This window comes from Oryx dammah, unplaced genomic scaffold (genome assembly GCF_014754425.2).
Source record: "Oryx dammah isolate SB20612 unplaced genomic scaffold, SCBI_Odam_1.1 HiC_scaffold_4, whole genome shotgun sequence".
NCBI classification, from domain to species: Eukaryota; Metazoa; Chordata; class Mammalia; order Artiodactyla; family Bovidae; genus Oryx; species Oryx dammah.
The window spans coordinates 16,106,033-16,123,927 of record NW_024070188.1 but is presented as its reverse complement, the minus strand read 5'-3'; the positions used below and the strand labels follow the sequence as shown (position 1 = coordinate 16,123,927).

Sequence of the window (17,895 nt, the reverse complement as noted above, 5' to 3'; positions counted from 1 at the left end):
ACTTTCTTATTAGCTTTTAAATATGAAAACAAATTGCTATTTGCAAATAATTTGACTTTTGGGGAGAAAAATCTTTTTTGAGTTGTGTGAGACCAGAGAAGTGAGAACAGACCTTAGGATGGGAGAGAGTATTGGATGACATGGAGTTCCTGTTTCTGGGAGGGGATTGAATCATTGACCATCTGGTAGGAGAAGAGTTCAAGATGCGAGGAGGCTCTCGGCCTTGTCTGATTCTTCGGGGTGGTGCCCAGGATGCCCTGAGTTGAGCCAGAGGAGGATGAAGCAGTAGAAATTTGAATGGGGTTAGGAAATCCAACTGTACAAAGAGCTAGGTCTTGATTCCCAGGGAAACTGAGCATCTTAACAAGGTTTCTTACCTTCTATAACCTTAGAGAGACACAGAAGTAATGGTGAGCTTCAGCAGATGGGGCTGAGCGCTGCTTCATGGAGTTCCCAGGCCCTAGAGAGGTGTATGGAGAAGGCAATGGCACCCCACTCCAGGACTCTTGCCTGGAAAATCCCATGGATGGAGGAGCCTGGAAGGCTGCAGTCCATAGGGTCGCTAAGAGTTGGACACGACTGAGCGACTTCCCTTTCACTTTTCACTTTCATGCATTGGAGAAGGAAATGGCAACTCACTCCAGTGTTCTTGCCTGGAGAATCCCAGGGACGGGGAAGCCTGGTGGGCTGCCGTCTCTGGGGTCACACAGAGTTGGACACGACTGAAGCGACTTAGTAGTAGAGAGGTGTAGAAGTGACTGAAATAACCTCAAGAAGGACACAGTGCGGTTTAAATAGGCATGGACCCTAAATATCCTGAGGTTGGGACCACGAGAAGGCAGCTCTACTTGAGGTTTGGTTGGGAACCTTCCATGTACCTAATAACTTTCAGGAATTTAATGGCGGTGGCAGCGCCTTACACTGTGTGTGGGACAGTGGTGCATCCCCTTTTTGTGAGCATTTGTATGTCCTTAGTGAGTATCTCAAATCTCCTTGGAGGATGTCACTGATATTATGTCACAGCTGGAGAAAGGTGAATAGCTAAGATCTTGCCTGTAGAGACTGGGTGCAATGTAAGGATGCTGAAGAACTGCATGGGTATATATGGTGGATTGTGTTCCTTCAGTGGTCGAGGCAAACCTGGCTGAGAGGCTATTGAACTAGGCATTGTACAGAACATATTCTCTTAGCCAAATTTATAGGAGCGAAAATATTTACCAGTTGCTGATTGGACAAGTCAGCAATTTAAATAATCAAGTTATTAGGTATAGAGGCCTTATTGGGATGGGACCATGGTTTTACTGGTGCTGCAATCCACTTTGGGGTACCATTTTTCTGTTCCACATTTAAGAACAGGCCAAATAGGACTGTTAAATGGAGAAGCAGTGGGGATAACAACCCTTCACTCAGTTCCTCTTATATAACAAATTTTAATCCCTGTAGACATTGTTTTAAATTACCTTGAGTCATGTTAACTATTTTAACTGGGGAAAGGGGTGGGGGAAGTCATGGGTTCTTATTTTGTCAAGCCAGTTGATAAGTGTCAAAGCCTTAATTTGATTTTCCTTTATTTTTCATTGGGTCAGAGTGTCCATGTCCATGCCCATGAGACATTTTAGAGCAATGAGTGCTATAACCGTGGGGAATTTAATCAAGACAAAAAGTTCTGACGTTTAAGGTGAGGCGTACCTATTTGTCCTCTCTTTTACGTTCAGTGACTCTCCTAAGTAAATACCCCATTATGGGAGATATGATGTTTAAATTAATGGGATTCTCAGGTATAATTGTAATTTTAGCCCTAGTATTGGTTAAAGCCATAAAGGTTTGTCACTTGGTGAATTTCAGCAGATTTTAGAGTTAATTTAAGCCCATTTGGAAAGGCACAGGAGCCTTTGAATGATGAATGAACTCTCATCATTCACTATGTAAATTCAATCAGTAAATTTTGACTTTTCAGCTGGGTCAAATTGTGGACTTTTGTTTAGGTTGTTTTTGTATCCAGGTTTCTTTCTTTCCTTATTTTGTTTATCTTTATATTGTTTTTGCTCACTGGATATACTTGGGGGTGAGGGATGATCCTCTCTACCTTGATTATATTTGTAAGTTACTTCCTCCAGAGACCTTCAAATTAGTAATATCAGAGTTGAAATGGTAGATTTATATGGTTTTAAGACCCTGGGCTTAGACTGGGTTTGAATTAACCTTTTCCTGATACCACAAGGGTTTCCCTATAATCCCAAGAGTCAGGAGCTTTGTTGCAATAGACGTAGGCAGCAGAGTGGTACAGGGAAAGAGTGCTGGGCCTACAGCCCAACCATGATGGATCAAAATCATCCTCTGCTACGGTCCCTTTCCTAGCACGTGGGCTTCCTGTCTTGTTTTTCTTTTCTCTTTTCCTCTGTACCAATTTCCTGGAAATATTTTTATTTTCTAGCCATGCAAAGTTGCAGTTGTCAGTTTGTGTCTGCACACACTGGTGGTACAGACCTTCTGGGTGGTTATGGGGAAACAGGGGCCGAATGGCCTTCCTCATCAGTGGGCACCTCTTCCTCCAGGGAATGTCAGTATCCCTCAGGTAAGGGTCCACATCAAGTAGACTCATTTTATCCATGACTCGGATGGAGGCCATAAGGCCCCTGACTGCAATCTCCGCTCTCTGGTGTTCTGGAAAGCAGCAGTACTAAGCAAAGCCTAGGTGCGTTGGCTGTGGGCTTTACTTCAGGAGAGCAGTTGAGTGGGGCTTCCCTAGTAGCTCAGCTCGTAAAGAATCTGCCTGCAATGCGAATCCCGAGTTCAAATCCTGGGTCGGGAAGGCCCTTTGGAGAAGGGATAGGCTACCCACTCCAGTATTCTTGGGCTTCCCTGGTGGCTCAGACTGTAAAGAATCCACCTGCAGCGTGGGACACTTGGGTTCGATCTCTGGGTTGGGAGGATCCCCTGGAGGAGGGCGCGGCAACCCACTCCAGTATTCTTGCCTGGAGAATCCCATGGAGAGAGGAGCCTGGCAAGTTGCAGTCTGTGGAGTCGCAAAGAGTCAGACACAGCTGAGCGACTAAGCACAGCACAGCAGTTGAGTACCAAGGGCTCCTTCCTCCCTCCCACCCTTTTTTTTTTTAATTTCACCAGCCCCTGGGCCACAGGCCACCACGTACACCTCGATAACCCTGGGGGTCAGGAAAGCACAAGCAACTGCAGCAAGGGATGTGACGTCACTGGGGTACCATGCTCAATTCTGTGTCGGGTGGCCGGGTCCTTCCTTTTCACAAACCTCACAAAAGGTTGTCTCTGGGCCTGTCTCACAGGCGCACAGTTACAGGGTCTATATAGCTTCTCCAGGCAGCCAGTGACAGTCACCAGGCTAGACTCAATGACCCAGCCTGACCTTGGTAAACAAGACTGAAGAACCAACTGGTTATGGTGCTGTGTTTTCATGCCTTTACAGGTGGGAGCCTCAGAGACCACCTGGCAAGTATGGACTAACCCTGCCAGCACCATTGAGCCCAGTTCAGTTCAGTTCCGTCGCTCATTCGTGTCTGTGCTGGGTATAGTCAGTTAACAGTTCTCATCTAGGAGACAGAGCATATCGGGGCAAAAGAGAGCAGCGACTGACACACAGGACGTAGTTCAAACCTGCCAGAAATCGCTGGTTCCATCTCAGGCCATCTGCATCGTATCATGGAAGCAGATAAGTTGACCGAGAACAGTTAATTAAAACTGACTAGGTGTCCTCGGTTGGGTATGTTCTGTGGTTCATGACAGCAGAGGTTTTTTTTTTTTTTTCAATTAAATTTATTTCTTTTTAATTGAAGGATAATTGCCTTACAATATTGTGTTGTTTTCTGCCAAACATCGACATGAATCAGCCATAGATATACCTATGTCCCCTCTCTCTTAAACCTCCCTCCCACCTCCCTCCCCATCCCACCCCAAGGTTGTTACACAGCCTTGGTTTGAGTTCTCTGAGTCATACAGCAAATTCCCATTGGCTATCTATTTTACATATGGTAATGTATGTGTTCCCATGTTACTTTCTCCATACTTCCCACCCTCTCCTTCCTCCCCCATCCTCTGTGTCCATAGGTCTGTTCTCTGTGTCGACAGCAGGGTTTTTATTGCCTCTTATTCACATCACTGATTAGGGAAAGATTAGTGTCTTGAGGATATGGGGATGGCTAAACACACAACACTTAACAGCACACGATTAGTCACATATATTCACAGCCCAGGGAGAAGGACACGGTATGCTTTGCAGAGCCTTATGGGCACTGTACTTAGTAGCAGAGTGAAAAACCAAGGACTGTGGGAGGCAGACTTTGTAGTAACGAGAGGGTGTGGTGCCTTCTGGTTCTCACAAGAGGCTGTGATTGACTTGTTTGAATAGTTCTGTAGGCTGATAGGAAACCACAAACCACCGCTCAGGGATAAGCAGGAAGTGTGCGTGGTGCCTCTGATAAAGAGGGTTATTTAGCTAAGGTACATTATCCACAGGAGCCGAGTGTGGAGGGAAACTTAGGATTCAGCCACTTGAAGCCCTTCTAGTTTTTGTAGACACCAAGTCAGCTTGTAATACTGAGGCTTAATTTTAGGCCTTGCATCTCCTGGAAAAATGAACCTTGTGGATGATTGTGAATTGGTTGGAAATGTACACCAGAGAGAAGAAATTTTAATGTGGAAGTAATGATTTTACTTTGAATCACAAGACTATTTTACACTATGAAGGAAGAGTAGGGATCTGCAAGTTAAAGTAAGTTCTGTTAAAGAATGCCACTGTGTTATTATACATTTTTTATGACTGAGTGAAATGAATATCTTGCTATTACTTGGATCAAAAATTATTGACACGTAGAACTCCCTTTACTGACACTTTCAGAGGCTTAATGTCCTTTTAAAAAAATCTTAGGATGCAGCACCCAAAATGTAGGATAAAATATTTTTGAAAGTCTTTTTAAGTGAATGTTTGTATTGGCAAATAAGAGAATACTTCATGAACCCAGAACAATGAGAAATCACAGGTCTAGAGGCAGGTTAGTCCTGTACCCAGAGGCTTCCCTGGGTTTCCTAGGGATTCACAGCTTCTGTTTTAAAGAGCTGTGATCTGGGGAAGAAACTTTGGACCCACTCAAGTTGAGAAATCAGATTGAGATAAAGGTTTAATCTGCTCAAAGAGTAATATCGAAACCCTTAACCTTCAGAGGAAGGCAGGAAGAATACCTGCCAGTCTTGGCCTTGCCTCAGTTGGCAAAGGGAAATAGGGATATCAGCATCATTTATGACCCAAAGTGGAACCTCACTCAGGTTTGCAGCTCTGTAGTCTTTTCACTTTAATGCATCGGAGAAGGAAATGGCAACCCACTCCAGTGTTCTTGCCTGGAGAATCCCGGGGACGTGGGGAGCCTCATGGGCTGTCGTCTATGGGGTCGCACAGAGTTGGACATGACTGAAGCGACTTAGTAGCAGCAGCAGCAGTCTGTATAATGTGAAAAATTCCATGCTGAGAATTTAAAGCAAACCAATTTGGTAGTGCCCCAGATACCCAGTGGTGGAAAATTCAGAGCCTATGTAGAAAAAAATACTTTAACTCAGGTCTTGTGTAATTTCAAGGAAAATGCTTTAAAAAAAAAAAAAGATGTGAGATCACAATCCCAAATCGTAAAACATGCAAGGAAAGGAAATTCACCATGAGAAAGAGTCTACATAAACAATAAGCAACAATCAGACTATAAAGAATTCTGATATTGGAATTATTTTTATAGCATCAAAAAAATGTTTAGTATATTTGAAGAGAAGTGAGTATATTTAAATTATTTGTGACTAAGGAATAAGATACTGTAATACAACAAAGCAGAGTTGAAAAACACATTGTCTAACATGAAAAATATAATAATTAGAAATTAAAATGATATATAGCTTATACAACAGATTAGGCACAGATGAAGACCTAATATATGTATGAATTAGACGTAAATATATATCTATTTATTATAATGGTGGTGGTTTAGTTGCTAAAGTCGTGTCTGACTCTTGCAACCCTATGCACTGTAACCTGCCAGGCTCCTCTGTCCATGGGATTCTCCAGGTAAGAATACTGGAGTAGGGTGCCATTTCCTTCTCCAGGGGATCTTCCTGACCCAGGAACTGAACATGGGTCTCCTGCATTGCGGGCTTCCCTGGTGGCTCAGAGGTTAAAGCGTCTGCCTGCAATGTGGGAGACCTGGGTTTGATCCCTGGGTCGGGAATATTCCCCTGGAGAAGGAAATGGCACCCCACTCCAGTATTCTTGCCTGGAGAATCCCATGGACGGAGGAACCTGGTGGGCTATAGTCCATGGGGTCGCAAAGAGTTAGATATGACTGAGCAACTTCACTTTCACTTTCACTCCTGCATTGCAGGCAGATTCTCTATTGACTGATCTATGAGGGAAGCCCTTTAAGTTATTTGTGACTATTTATTATAATAGACTCATGTTATTATGGAGACTGAAAAATCCCACCCCCTGCAGTCAGCAGGCTAGAGACCCAGGAGCTGATAGTGTTGTTCTGCTCTGAGTATAAGGCCTGAGAAGCAGGATAGCTGATAGTGTAAGTTCCAGTCAAGTCTGAATCTGAAGGTAGGGGGACATGGATATATACCTTAACAGAATACAGACACAAAGAGCACATTCTCTCTTACTCAGCCTTTTGTTCCAGTAAGGCCTTCAATGGATTAGATTGTACTGGGGCAGGCAATCTGCTTTGCTCATTCTGTTGATTCAAATATTAATCTCATCCAGAAATACCTCATAGGCACACACAGAATAATGATTAAGCAAATATCTCAGTACCCTGTAGCCTATTTCAAATTGACCATAATTAATCATTACAATCAGAAAAGTTCTTAACAGCAAAAATGAAATAAAGTGGGCTAGTATTGTGAAGTGCTTGTAGAAGGTAGCTTCAACCTAGAATGGCTTACCTTGCAAGAATGAAAATGAAATAGATTTTTTTCAGACATGCAAAAACCAGTAACTATCCCCATGCAGAAATTCCTAAAGGCTGGATTATATCCAGGAAAAAGGGGAGACTTTATGTCTTAATTCAGTTGGACACAACTGAAGTGACTTAGCACGCATGTGTGTCATAATTGCCGTGTGCAAAAAAGAACATTGTGGAAATATAATAGTATTAATTGATGCCTTTGAACTGTGGTGTTGGAGAAGACTCTTGAGAGTCCCTTGGACTGCAAGGAGATCCAACCAGTCCATCCTAAAAGAAATCAGTCTTGAATATTCATTGGAAGGACTGATGCTGAAGCTGAAGCTCCAATACTCTGGCCACTTGATGCGAAGAACTGACTCACTGGAAAGGCCCCTGATGCTGGGAAAGATTGAAGGCAGGAGGAGAAGGGGACGACAGAGGATGAGATGGTTGGATGGCATCACCAACTCAATGGACATGAGTTTGAGCAAGCTCCGGGAGTTGGTGATGGACAGAGAGGCCTGGCGTGCTGCAGTCCATGAGGTCGCAGAGTCGGACACGACTGGAGCAACTGAAGTGAAGTGAAAGTGTTAGTCACTCTGTTGTGTCCAATTCTTTGAAACCCCTTGGGCTGTAGCCCACCAGGCTCCTCTGTCCATGGAATTCTTCAGGCAAGAATACTGGAGTGGGTTGCCATGTTCTTCTTCAGGGGATCTTCTCAACCTGGGCACAGAACCTGGGTCTCCCGCATTGCAGGCAGATTCTTACAGTCTCAGCCACCAATATAGAGGAAATGTAATTCTTAAGAGATATGTGCTAAAATATTTAGATATAAAAGTGTTGGGTTAGTAGCAGCTTGCTTTCAGGTGGTTGAGTGAAATTCTGTGTGTGTATGTGTATACGCTTGAAGTGAGGAAGTGAAGTGAAGTGAAGTCACCCAGTCGTGTCCGACTCTTTGCGACCCTGTGGACTGTAGCCTACCAGGCTCCTCAATCCACGGCATTCTCCAGGCAGGAATACTGGAGTGGATTGCCATCTCCTTCTCCAGGGGATCTTCCCAACCCAGGGATCGATCGAACCTGTGTCTCCTGCGTTACAGGCAGACACTTTACCGTCTGAGCCACCAGGGAATGTGTGTATATGCTTAGCGAAAGAGATTAAGTATAGCAAACCATTAATAATTATTGAAATCAAGTGAAGGTTATACCATGTTCCTTTGACAAGATTCACAGGAAGACACTATAACTTGAAGCCATTTTTTTACTATTCCTAGAATTTGACTGTGTTTGTATATAGTCATATATTATTTTAAAAATCATTTTTTCCATGATTGACAGAAACCTAGATATTGATGGTATCTTTCTGTGAATCCTCCGAGATCATCAGCAATAGTTTAAATCCTTACAGTAGTTAACAGACACCACATTAGGAGTTACATCCTTTGTCACAGATCAAGGAACCATATGTGTATGTGTCTATTTCTGGAATCTATTTTAGTATATTTTACTATTTGTCTGTCTTTGAAGAATATTACACTATTTTAATAACTCAGACTCTGTAATGAATCTTCATATGTGAAAGTATCAAATTCTCAAGCCTTGTAATGAATCTTAAGAAACGATGGTGCTGTCTTTTTTTCTTCCTTTTAAGAAATGAAGCTATTCTTGGTTTGTTGCATTTGCGACACTTTTTTTTAAACTTATTCCTCCTATTATGGTGGGTTTCCTTACAAATGTTTCTTTTTAAGAGCCTTCTAATCTCCTTCACATCAGTCTCAATTTTCAGACAGTGCACCTTGTACACATCTTTATTATGTGACTTGAAAGTTTCCTTGGTTCCCTAGGGCTCACAGGAATAAATGCAGTCTCCTTTATAGTGAAATTCATCGCAACTTGGGTTCTAGTTTTGACCATGGTCCAACTTGTTTTCCCAAATTTTTGTGGCATAATACTCTATTATAGCCAGTGTTTCCTTTTCCTTTATTTGTAACTTGCCTTCTACACTTCCACTTTCATGATTTAGCTAAAGATATTTCTTTGGCTTGGTAAAACCTTTTTATTTTCTTTCTATCTTCCCAAATATTCAGGCCCAGTATGTGTTCTTCGGCTTCTGTGAAGTCTTTCTGAATACCCCCACAAATTCAATAACATTTCTACATTTGTTATAGTATTTTCCATTTATACCACTTATTTAAATATATCACACATTGACTTCTATTTTTATATTTCTTTTAATATTGTTGTTGTTTAGGCTCTAAGTTGTGTTCTGACTCTGTTGTGAACTCATGGATTGAAGCTTGCCAAGTTCCTCTGTCCATGGAATTTCCCAGGCAAGAATACTGGAGTGTGTTGCCATTTCCTTCTCCAGGGGATCTTCCTGACCCAGGAATCGATCCCCTGTCTCCTGCATTGACATGTGGATTCTTTACCACTGAGCCACCAGGGAAGCCCGTTCTTTTAATATGCATGTTTTTTATTTGTACATTAGGTCACAGACTCTTTCTTCTAGAGTGAGAACCTTGTATTATACTTCTTTTGTGTATCCCCACTGTGATTATCAGTCTTTAGTCTTAGTGGGCACTATTTACCCAGAATTCTGCACTGAGTTTAGGAGATATTAGATCCATATTAACAGTTTGTTGAATGAAGACTGAAGCTTTGTTCAACGAATATTTGGTGAGATGTGATAGAAGGAGCAAGGGATGAGGTGTCAGATAAAATGAGTTCTGGTCTTGCCTCTGTCACTTGCTAGCTGGGTTGCTTGTAGCCAAACCATTTTACTTCCATGATACTGTTTCCTCTCCTTTACAATGAAGACAGTGATGACTTCCCCACAGCACAGAACTGCATGAGCTTATTCTCATTAAAAGGCTTTGAAAGAGTGTGTACTCAACATATGCTTATGCCATTTTTCATATTATGAAAACCTTCATTACAGAAAATTTGGAAAACACAAAGTTCAAAGAAAAGAATATAAAATATTTATAATAATAGTACTAGGAAAAAACCTACTGCTAAAATTTTGGTATATTTCCCTTGCCGTGTTTTTCTGTGCATATGCTTTAAAATTAATTTGAGTGTGTATATATATATATATTTATGTATAAATTTTGGACATTTTTGTTATGTCAGTTGAATATATTTTAGTACAGTTTTTTTCATGAGGACTTTTTTTCTGTTGAGCTTATATAACATAAAAATAACAAAATTTCTTATTTTTAAAAAGTTCTTTGTAAAACCTAAATGCATTCATATAAATAATTTTCCTTCTATTCATTGTAGGTTGATACAAATATACATAATTTGATGAAAAAAAATTTCAATAGTATGATTTCTTGCTATTTTATGGGGAATTTCTTTTGCCTATATGACCCAGAAAAATTCTCAAAACAATTTTAAAGTTTTTCTCATTGTGATCTTGACCGAATATTGGTCTTGATGAAACTACAGTGATTTCTTCTCCTGTAAAGAAAAATAAAATACTGAAGAGAACTCAGAGAACAAATCAAAACTTGAAAAGGTTCAATCATTTCCTTGCTTTTCTCAGTTGGAAGGACGAAGAAAGATGAAAATTAAACTCATTCAAAAAGACATTAAGAGATGTCCCAGAGAATTTTTCTTTGCCTTGAGGAAATAGAAGAAAAAAATCATACTGGAACTTTTAAAGTTGTACACTTAAAGTCTCTTACCTGTATATTAACATTATTTATTCAATTTCATTAGGAAATGTTTGTGAATTATTTCAGTTATTAATTCTTACTTTTCCTATTGTATTTGACTTTTGGCTATGCATATTTTACATACTTGGTATACACTCTGAAAATTTAGGTTACTAGGAATTTTTCTTTTTTCAAAACTTTTGTTAAAAATTTAGAATTATTTTGGCCTGGATAAGATTGTAGTTCTAAGCTATAGTAGCAACATGATACAAAATAAGTATAATCTAACTTTGAAATACATATAAGATATGTATATCGTATGTTTGTGTACATGGGCAATGAAAAAATTCTGGAAGGATAGTCACCAGAATTTTAACAGTGCTGTCGTAGTGGGGTATAAGGCGATGTATTTCCTCTCTTTGATGCTTTTCAAAACTGCCATTTTCCCTCAATAATGAACATACATTATTTTCATATGCATAAAGAAAATAATTCATTTTGAAAAAGAAAAGTAGAAAGATAATTGTTTCACTTGATAAACACATTTTATGGAGTACCTACTAAGTGCCAGGCATACTTTTAGTGTATTTATCAGTGAAAAAAATCTACAAAAACCTCTGCCTGTGTAGAGCTTACATCCAAGTAGAGGGAGACAGACAGTAAACAACAAGTACAATCCTAATGAATGGTAATAATGTTGGAAGCTACTAAGGACACAGGGACAGGAGAGCAAGGCAGGGGAGCTTAGGAGCTCCAGGGAGGAGATGCCCCTGAATGGTGTGGTCAGGACAAGTCTCTCTGCGAAGGCAGACCCCTATCATATATGATCTGTGATCCTTTTTTCCTTACCATATTATGTCATTATGTTATTACTCAGGTGAAGAGTTCTTTTGCAGAAATCATGAAGAAATTGAGAATTTCAGTCCTACATCACCTGGTAAGGAAACACTTAAACAGGGTTGGTTGTGTCACGTGTATGGAGAGTTCACCTGCTGGGAGAAACTGTCTTAATGAACAGAATAAGGGAGACAAGACTTTCCCTGACAGGTGGCTTACTGTGGTCTAGATGTGGCAGGAAGGGAGCCAGCTTTGAGGCGGTGTGTGTATGTGTGTGTGTGTGGCTGAGATGGACAATAAAGATGGAGAAAGGGAGATTATAAATCACTTTTTCTTTTTAATGCTCTTTCTGTTTTTTAAACACCAAGTTTCTGGCAGTATCTCAGAGTCAATTCCTTTCTGTCTTTATAACTCACAGCCTCAGACACTGTCTCTGGAGCCACACCCACACCATGGTCTAACAGGGTAATTGATGTTCATGATGATAATCTGTTATGGTGCCTATAAATTAATATGACCGATTTCTAAACAAATTTCATTTGGGTAGTTGTTAACTAGGCACATTTATCATTTATATTCATTAGTTTGGTTCAAGGTGGTAGACTAGATACTTTTAATCCTACTTCAGATAAATGTGGAGACTTAATTAACTGGGAAGCCTTGTTAGAAGTCACAAGTCTGTTGGAAGGCAGAGCAGGATTCAGCATCAGGGTTGTTCACTTTCAGGTGAACAGACATTTCATTGCACCATATGGACTTCTCAACAATCATGAGAGCTAATTTAAGGGCACTCATTCCAAGGATGTCCTAATGCCATTCAGTAATGCTGTCACTGCTCACAACTCCGCTTTGAAACCTTCATGTGCAGTAGTTTTCTTCTGAATATATGCAGATCTAAACTACTTAAGGAGGCTTGAAAAGAACCTGAAGTGCAGTGAAAGAAATGGATGAACAAATGGGACATGCAGGTGATATTAATGGTTTAAAATATAAAACATAATGTATTTTAAATACTATATTATCTTATCATTACATTTTCTATGAATATAAAATGAGTTGCACTTATGAAGTCACAAAACTATTTTGGGAGGGGGAATAAATATGTAGCTTCTGAAAGTAATTACTTTGATAGCTATGATATGCATTAGTATGTATGTATTTTTGTAAAAAGAGTTCTATTTTTCTGTATCACAATGCATTTTTCCTTTGGAAGACAGATAAGCATATACATATATGTTATGAACTTTTCTGAAATAAAAGTATGCAGTTGAAAGTGTCCGTGCTTAAGTTATTACTTTAAATTACCTTTAAATTGGAAGAGTCATTACAGGGCTCTTTTTCATCATCACTGTTTCACTCTCGATAGTAATCGTAGGCAAAGAAAATAAATGCAGAAGATAAAAGGGCTTTATTTTTCCTCTTGTTGAGAATGAAAACGGTAAAGGAGAATTAGCTGAGTAAGTTAAAACTATAGAATTCGATCTTTCAAGGTGTTAGAGGATTTCATGTTTGTACAAGGGAAAGCTGATGGATTGGATGTAACTGACTTTGTTGACAAATCTGTTCATGGTTAGCAGACATTTGGTCCTGTCCAAAACTCCGTGAGACATCTGGTCCACCTCTAAAGGTCTTTGAAATTTCTGTGTGTGCTCAGTCATGTCCAACTCTTTGTGACCCCATAGACTGTAGCCCACCAGGCTTCTCTGTCCATGGGATTCTCCAGGCAAGAATATTGGAGTGAGTTGCCATTTTCTTCTCCAGGGGATCTTCCCGACCCAGGGACTGACACCTGGTCTCCTGCATTAGCAGGAGGATTCTTTACCACTTTGCCACCTGGAAAGCACCTGTGAGCATATTTGGTGGATGCCAAATGGTTTTGTATGGACCTTTTGTATGGACCAAGTAAATGTCTCCATGGAAGTTTTGGAAAGGACGAAATGTGAACAAATATCAAGGACTTTTTGGTATAGAACAGATGTCTTACAGATGTTTCAGACAGGATTGAATGGTCCTGCAAGACTGTTGACAGTTTAATGTATATGGATCTTTTCTAGAGGGTTGGTATCTGGAGAGTATAACTCTCAGATGCCCTGGATGAGGGTGCTTCTGTAAGAGTTTGTGCATTAGCTACTACTCAGCATTTGACAAACAGCATTACTTATACCTGCAAGGCATTGTATTTGCCATTGTCCACAGCATACCTCCAAAGCTATTTTAATGTTAATGCAACAAATTTCATTGTAATATTTCATAATTGAACTTTCAGCTTTTATTAATAGTATTAATACTTAAAAACACCTTCACTGACTATGTTTGCCTGCTCATAATGTATAGGTGTCAGCTGTTAATTCAACATTTAGTGAATTTATTGGGCATCTGTGTTGCAGTCCATGTACCAGGCAGAGGTATAGCAAGCCATCTCTACTGTGACCACATTGGTCAGAGTCAACTTCCCTTTCTCTCCTTCCTACTGACGTCATCAGAAGTCACTAGACATTTAAAAACCACCATCTCATTAAAAGGGGAACCAACTTTTTGGGCCACTGTGTTCACTCTGAGACAGGAAGGGTGTAGACAAACCATATGTATCTCAAAATTGTATGATTTTCTCACTAGTGCAAAATTGGGCTTCTGTGAGTTTGGAGAGTCTTTGTGCCCCTTGAAATCTAAGAACATTTTGTGTCCAAGTGTGGTTGGAAGGGGTCAGGATGCGAAGTGGATGGTTTGAGGGCAGCCTCTTGCTGGAACTTGCTTGCTCGTTCTCTGGGGCCCTTCTCAGAGATGGTTTTCCCTGTGAAGTCTGGTCCTCTTTTCTCTTTCGGAGTTAAACACTCCTCCTCCATGCACATAGGGAAGCTGCCTGCCATGTCACTTTTCCAGGTCTCCAGGTGAGTCAGGGGAATTCCTCCTCACTTATCATGGCAAATCTCTTATTAACTGTGCCCCCCACGCCCAAGGGAGTTCCATGGTTTGGTGCAGTTACTCTTTTCTAACTGTATCCACATCAGTCTATATTATTATCCTAAGTGGCCCTAGCTTAGTATAGCAAGTGTCATTGTGCAGGAAAGATACTCACTTTTGTTTACTACTTTATTTGCAAGATTATGGGAAAATGAGTTTGTGCATTTTGAATTCTATAGGTTTAAAAGCTGTCAAAAATTTTCAGTGATAAGAATACCTTCTATGTACCTACAAATATGATCTTTCCTGGTGGCTCAGATGGTAAAGAATCTGCCTGCAATGCGGGAGACCTGGGTTCGATCCCTGGGTTGAGAAGATCTCCTGGAGAAGGGCATGGCGACCGACTCCAGTATTCTTTCCTAGAGAGTCCGCACGGACAGAGGAGCCTGGTGGGCTACAGTCCATAGGGTCACAAAGAGTTGGACACAACTGAGCGGCTAAGCACACACCTACAAATATATATTGAAGAGTCTGTTCTTATCATTGGGAAGAACCTAAGCACAAGGGGGAAAATGTGTGTGTCAGTAGACAAAAGACAGAATTCACTTTCCCTTGTACTGGAGGCATGGAAATGGCATATGCGGAGGAATTACAAAGAGAGAAAGGTCTCTAAGTTAAAAAAATAATTTTTATACATGTATACATTCCATGTAAGCTCTGTTCAGCCTCAGATGGTCTTGATATTTAGCTTAATAAGAGATATGTTAAAGTATGGGCTTCCCTGGTAGCTTAGCTGGTAAAGAATCCACCTGCAATGAGAGAGACCTGGGTTTGATCCCTGGGTTGGGAAGATCCCCTGGGGGAGGGCATGGCAACCCACTAAGGGCATGGCAACCCGCTCCAGTATTCTTGCCTGAAGACTCCCACGGACAGAGGAGCCTGGAGGGCTACAACCCATGGGGTTTCAAAGAGTCAGACATGACTGAGCGACTAAGCATAGCACAGCAGCACATATTAAAGGACTTTTTAGGGGCAGATTCTTTTACTTAATTTCCAAAGAATAAGATTTAAGATCAGGAAGTAAACTGAAAAGGTCAGAATGTGTTTGATCTCACCAGACTATGGGTTCTTCTTTGTATGCTGTGCACTTAGTGCAGGGCCTGGCACTTATGATATAGTAAGACCTTGCTAAATGTTGACTGGATGAATAATTGTCTGTGTTCATCGGTCCACATTAAGAGACAATTGTTATTGTTCTTTTACCTTGTTTGGAAGAAATTAGTATGTTCCAAGACAGAAAATCAAACCAAAAAAACTTTAGCATAAGATATTAAAACATTGAAAGCAGAAGAAAGAGACATGAGGGATTTGGTTATTAGCTGAGACCTGTGTGTGTGTGTGTGTGTCTCCCTCTTTCTGTCTTTTGGCCAGAAAAGCACTGGCTTTCCAAAATACATGTTCTTCCTCTGTTTGTTTAAGTTTTTTTTTCAGATAGTCTGATTCATACTTCCAGAGAACTGATTTAGTGGTTGAGGAGTTTATTTCAAGTCCTACGTGCAGAATGAGTGGTGGTTTCACTGTAAGAGATGAGGTGACTGATATGGATGCAGAGATTAGGAAAAAAAACTATCCACCTCCTTGTGGCCTTGGCGCAAATAATGAAGCTTGAGAAAAGAATGAATGTGAGCTAAGAAGATGGACCATATCAGTTGAAAGGGAAAGAGATTGTAAAAATTTCTACTGGTTTACACTATGTTTATAACATACCAACATACCCTTAGCAGGCAATTTTGAGCTCACTGGGAGCTGACTAGTGGTTTATATATAAATATAGATTTTTTTTTCCAGTGTTCCATTTATAAGCTTAGCTGTCTTTGTCTTCTTCAGCTGTGTGGTGTTGCATTTTCATATTTTGGAGACTGCAAAGATGCTGACCTGTGTATATGTGCTTGTGTAATGGTCTTTTGTTAAAGCATCTGGGAAATTGTGTAATTTCAATGGAGAAGAAATTGTGTCCCAAGAGTTTATAAATCGCATTATCTTGCCGTGGGCTGTGCAAGGACTTCTGTGTAACCTCCCAACGTCCAAATGGTTTCAGCTCCTGTGAACAGCCACAGTTGACAAAGCAGAACTCATATAGGTTTCACTGCTAATTCTGTAGAAGAAAAAGCGGAAGAGTTGCGAGTGAGTCAGCTGCCTTGGTTAGCAAGCGTAAACACAATTAGCTTTAAGCCCAGCAAACTAAAAGAACCTAGAAGTTAATCTCTTGTTTTTCTTAGTAGTGTTTCCTCATCTTTCTGTGGGTTATATATTTCTTAAACATCACAAAGCATTGAAGAGAGCAATTCTCTCTACTTTGTCTATATGTGTATACATATATATATGCTCAGTTTCTAAGTCATGTCCAACTCTTTGCAACCCTATGAACTGTAGTTGCCAGGCTCCTCTATTCATGGGATTTCCCAGGCAAGAACACTGTAGTGGGTTGCCATTTCCTCCTCCAGGGGATCTTCCTGACCCAAGGATCAAACTTGCATCTCCTGCATTGGTAGGTGGATTCTTTACCACAGCACCTGGAAAGCCCTGTATAAATATATATGTAACCTGCCTCCTGAGAAGTCTGTATGCAGGCCAGGAAGCAACAGTTAGAACTGGGCATGGAACAACAGAGTGGTTCCAAATAGGAAAAGGAGTACGTCAAGGCTGTATATTGTCACCCTGCTTATTTAACTTCTCTGCAGAGTACATCATGAGAAGCGCTGGACTGGAAGAAACACAGGCTGGAATCAAGATTGCCGGGAGAAATATCAATAACCTCAGATATGCAGATAACACCACCGTTATGGCAGAAAGTGAAGAGGAACTAAAAAGCCTCTTGATGAAAGTAAAAGAGGAGAGTGAAAAAGTTGGCTTAAAGCTCAACATTCAGAAAATGAAGATCATGGCATCCGGTCCCATCACTCCATGGGAAATAGATGGAGAAACAGTGGAGGCAGGGTCAGACTTTGTTTTTTGGGCCTCCAAAATCACTGCAGATGGTGACTGCAGCCATGAAATTAAAAGATGCTTACTCCTTGGAAGAAAAGTTATGACCAACCTAGATAGCATATTCAAAAGCAGAGACATTACTTCGCCGACTAAGGTCCGTCTAGTCAAGGCTATGGTTTTTCCAGTAGTCATGTATGGATGTGAGAGTTGGACTGTGAAGAAGGCTGAGCCCCGAAGAATTGCTGCGTTTGAACTGTGGTGTTGGAGAAGACTCTTGAGAGTCCCTTGGACTGCAAGGAGATCCAAGCAGTCCATTCTGAAGGAGATCAACCCTGGGATTTCTTTGGAAGGACTGATGCTAAAGCTGAAACTCCAGTACTTTGGCCACCTCATGTGAAGAGTTGACTCATTGGAAAAGACTTTGATGCTGGGAGGGATCGGGGGCAGGAGGAGAAGGGAACTACGGAGGATGAGATGGCTGGATGGCATCACGGACTCGATGGACGTGAGTCTGAGTGAACTCCAGGAGTTGGTGATGGACAGGGAGGCCTGGCATGC

The 17,895-nt window shown here is 40.8% G+C and overlaps 1 protein-coding gene across 8 annotated transcripts in view; it reads left to right on the top strand.

Annotated features, from left to right (window-relative positions):
* Positions 1 to 17,895, top strand: part of PKIB (cAMP-dependent protein kinase inhibitor beta) — a 119,961-nt gene that overhangs the window by 90,918 nt on the left and 11,148 nt on the right. The window lies entirely within an intron of this gene.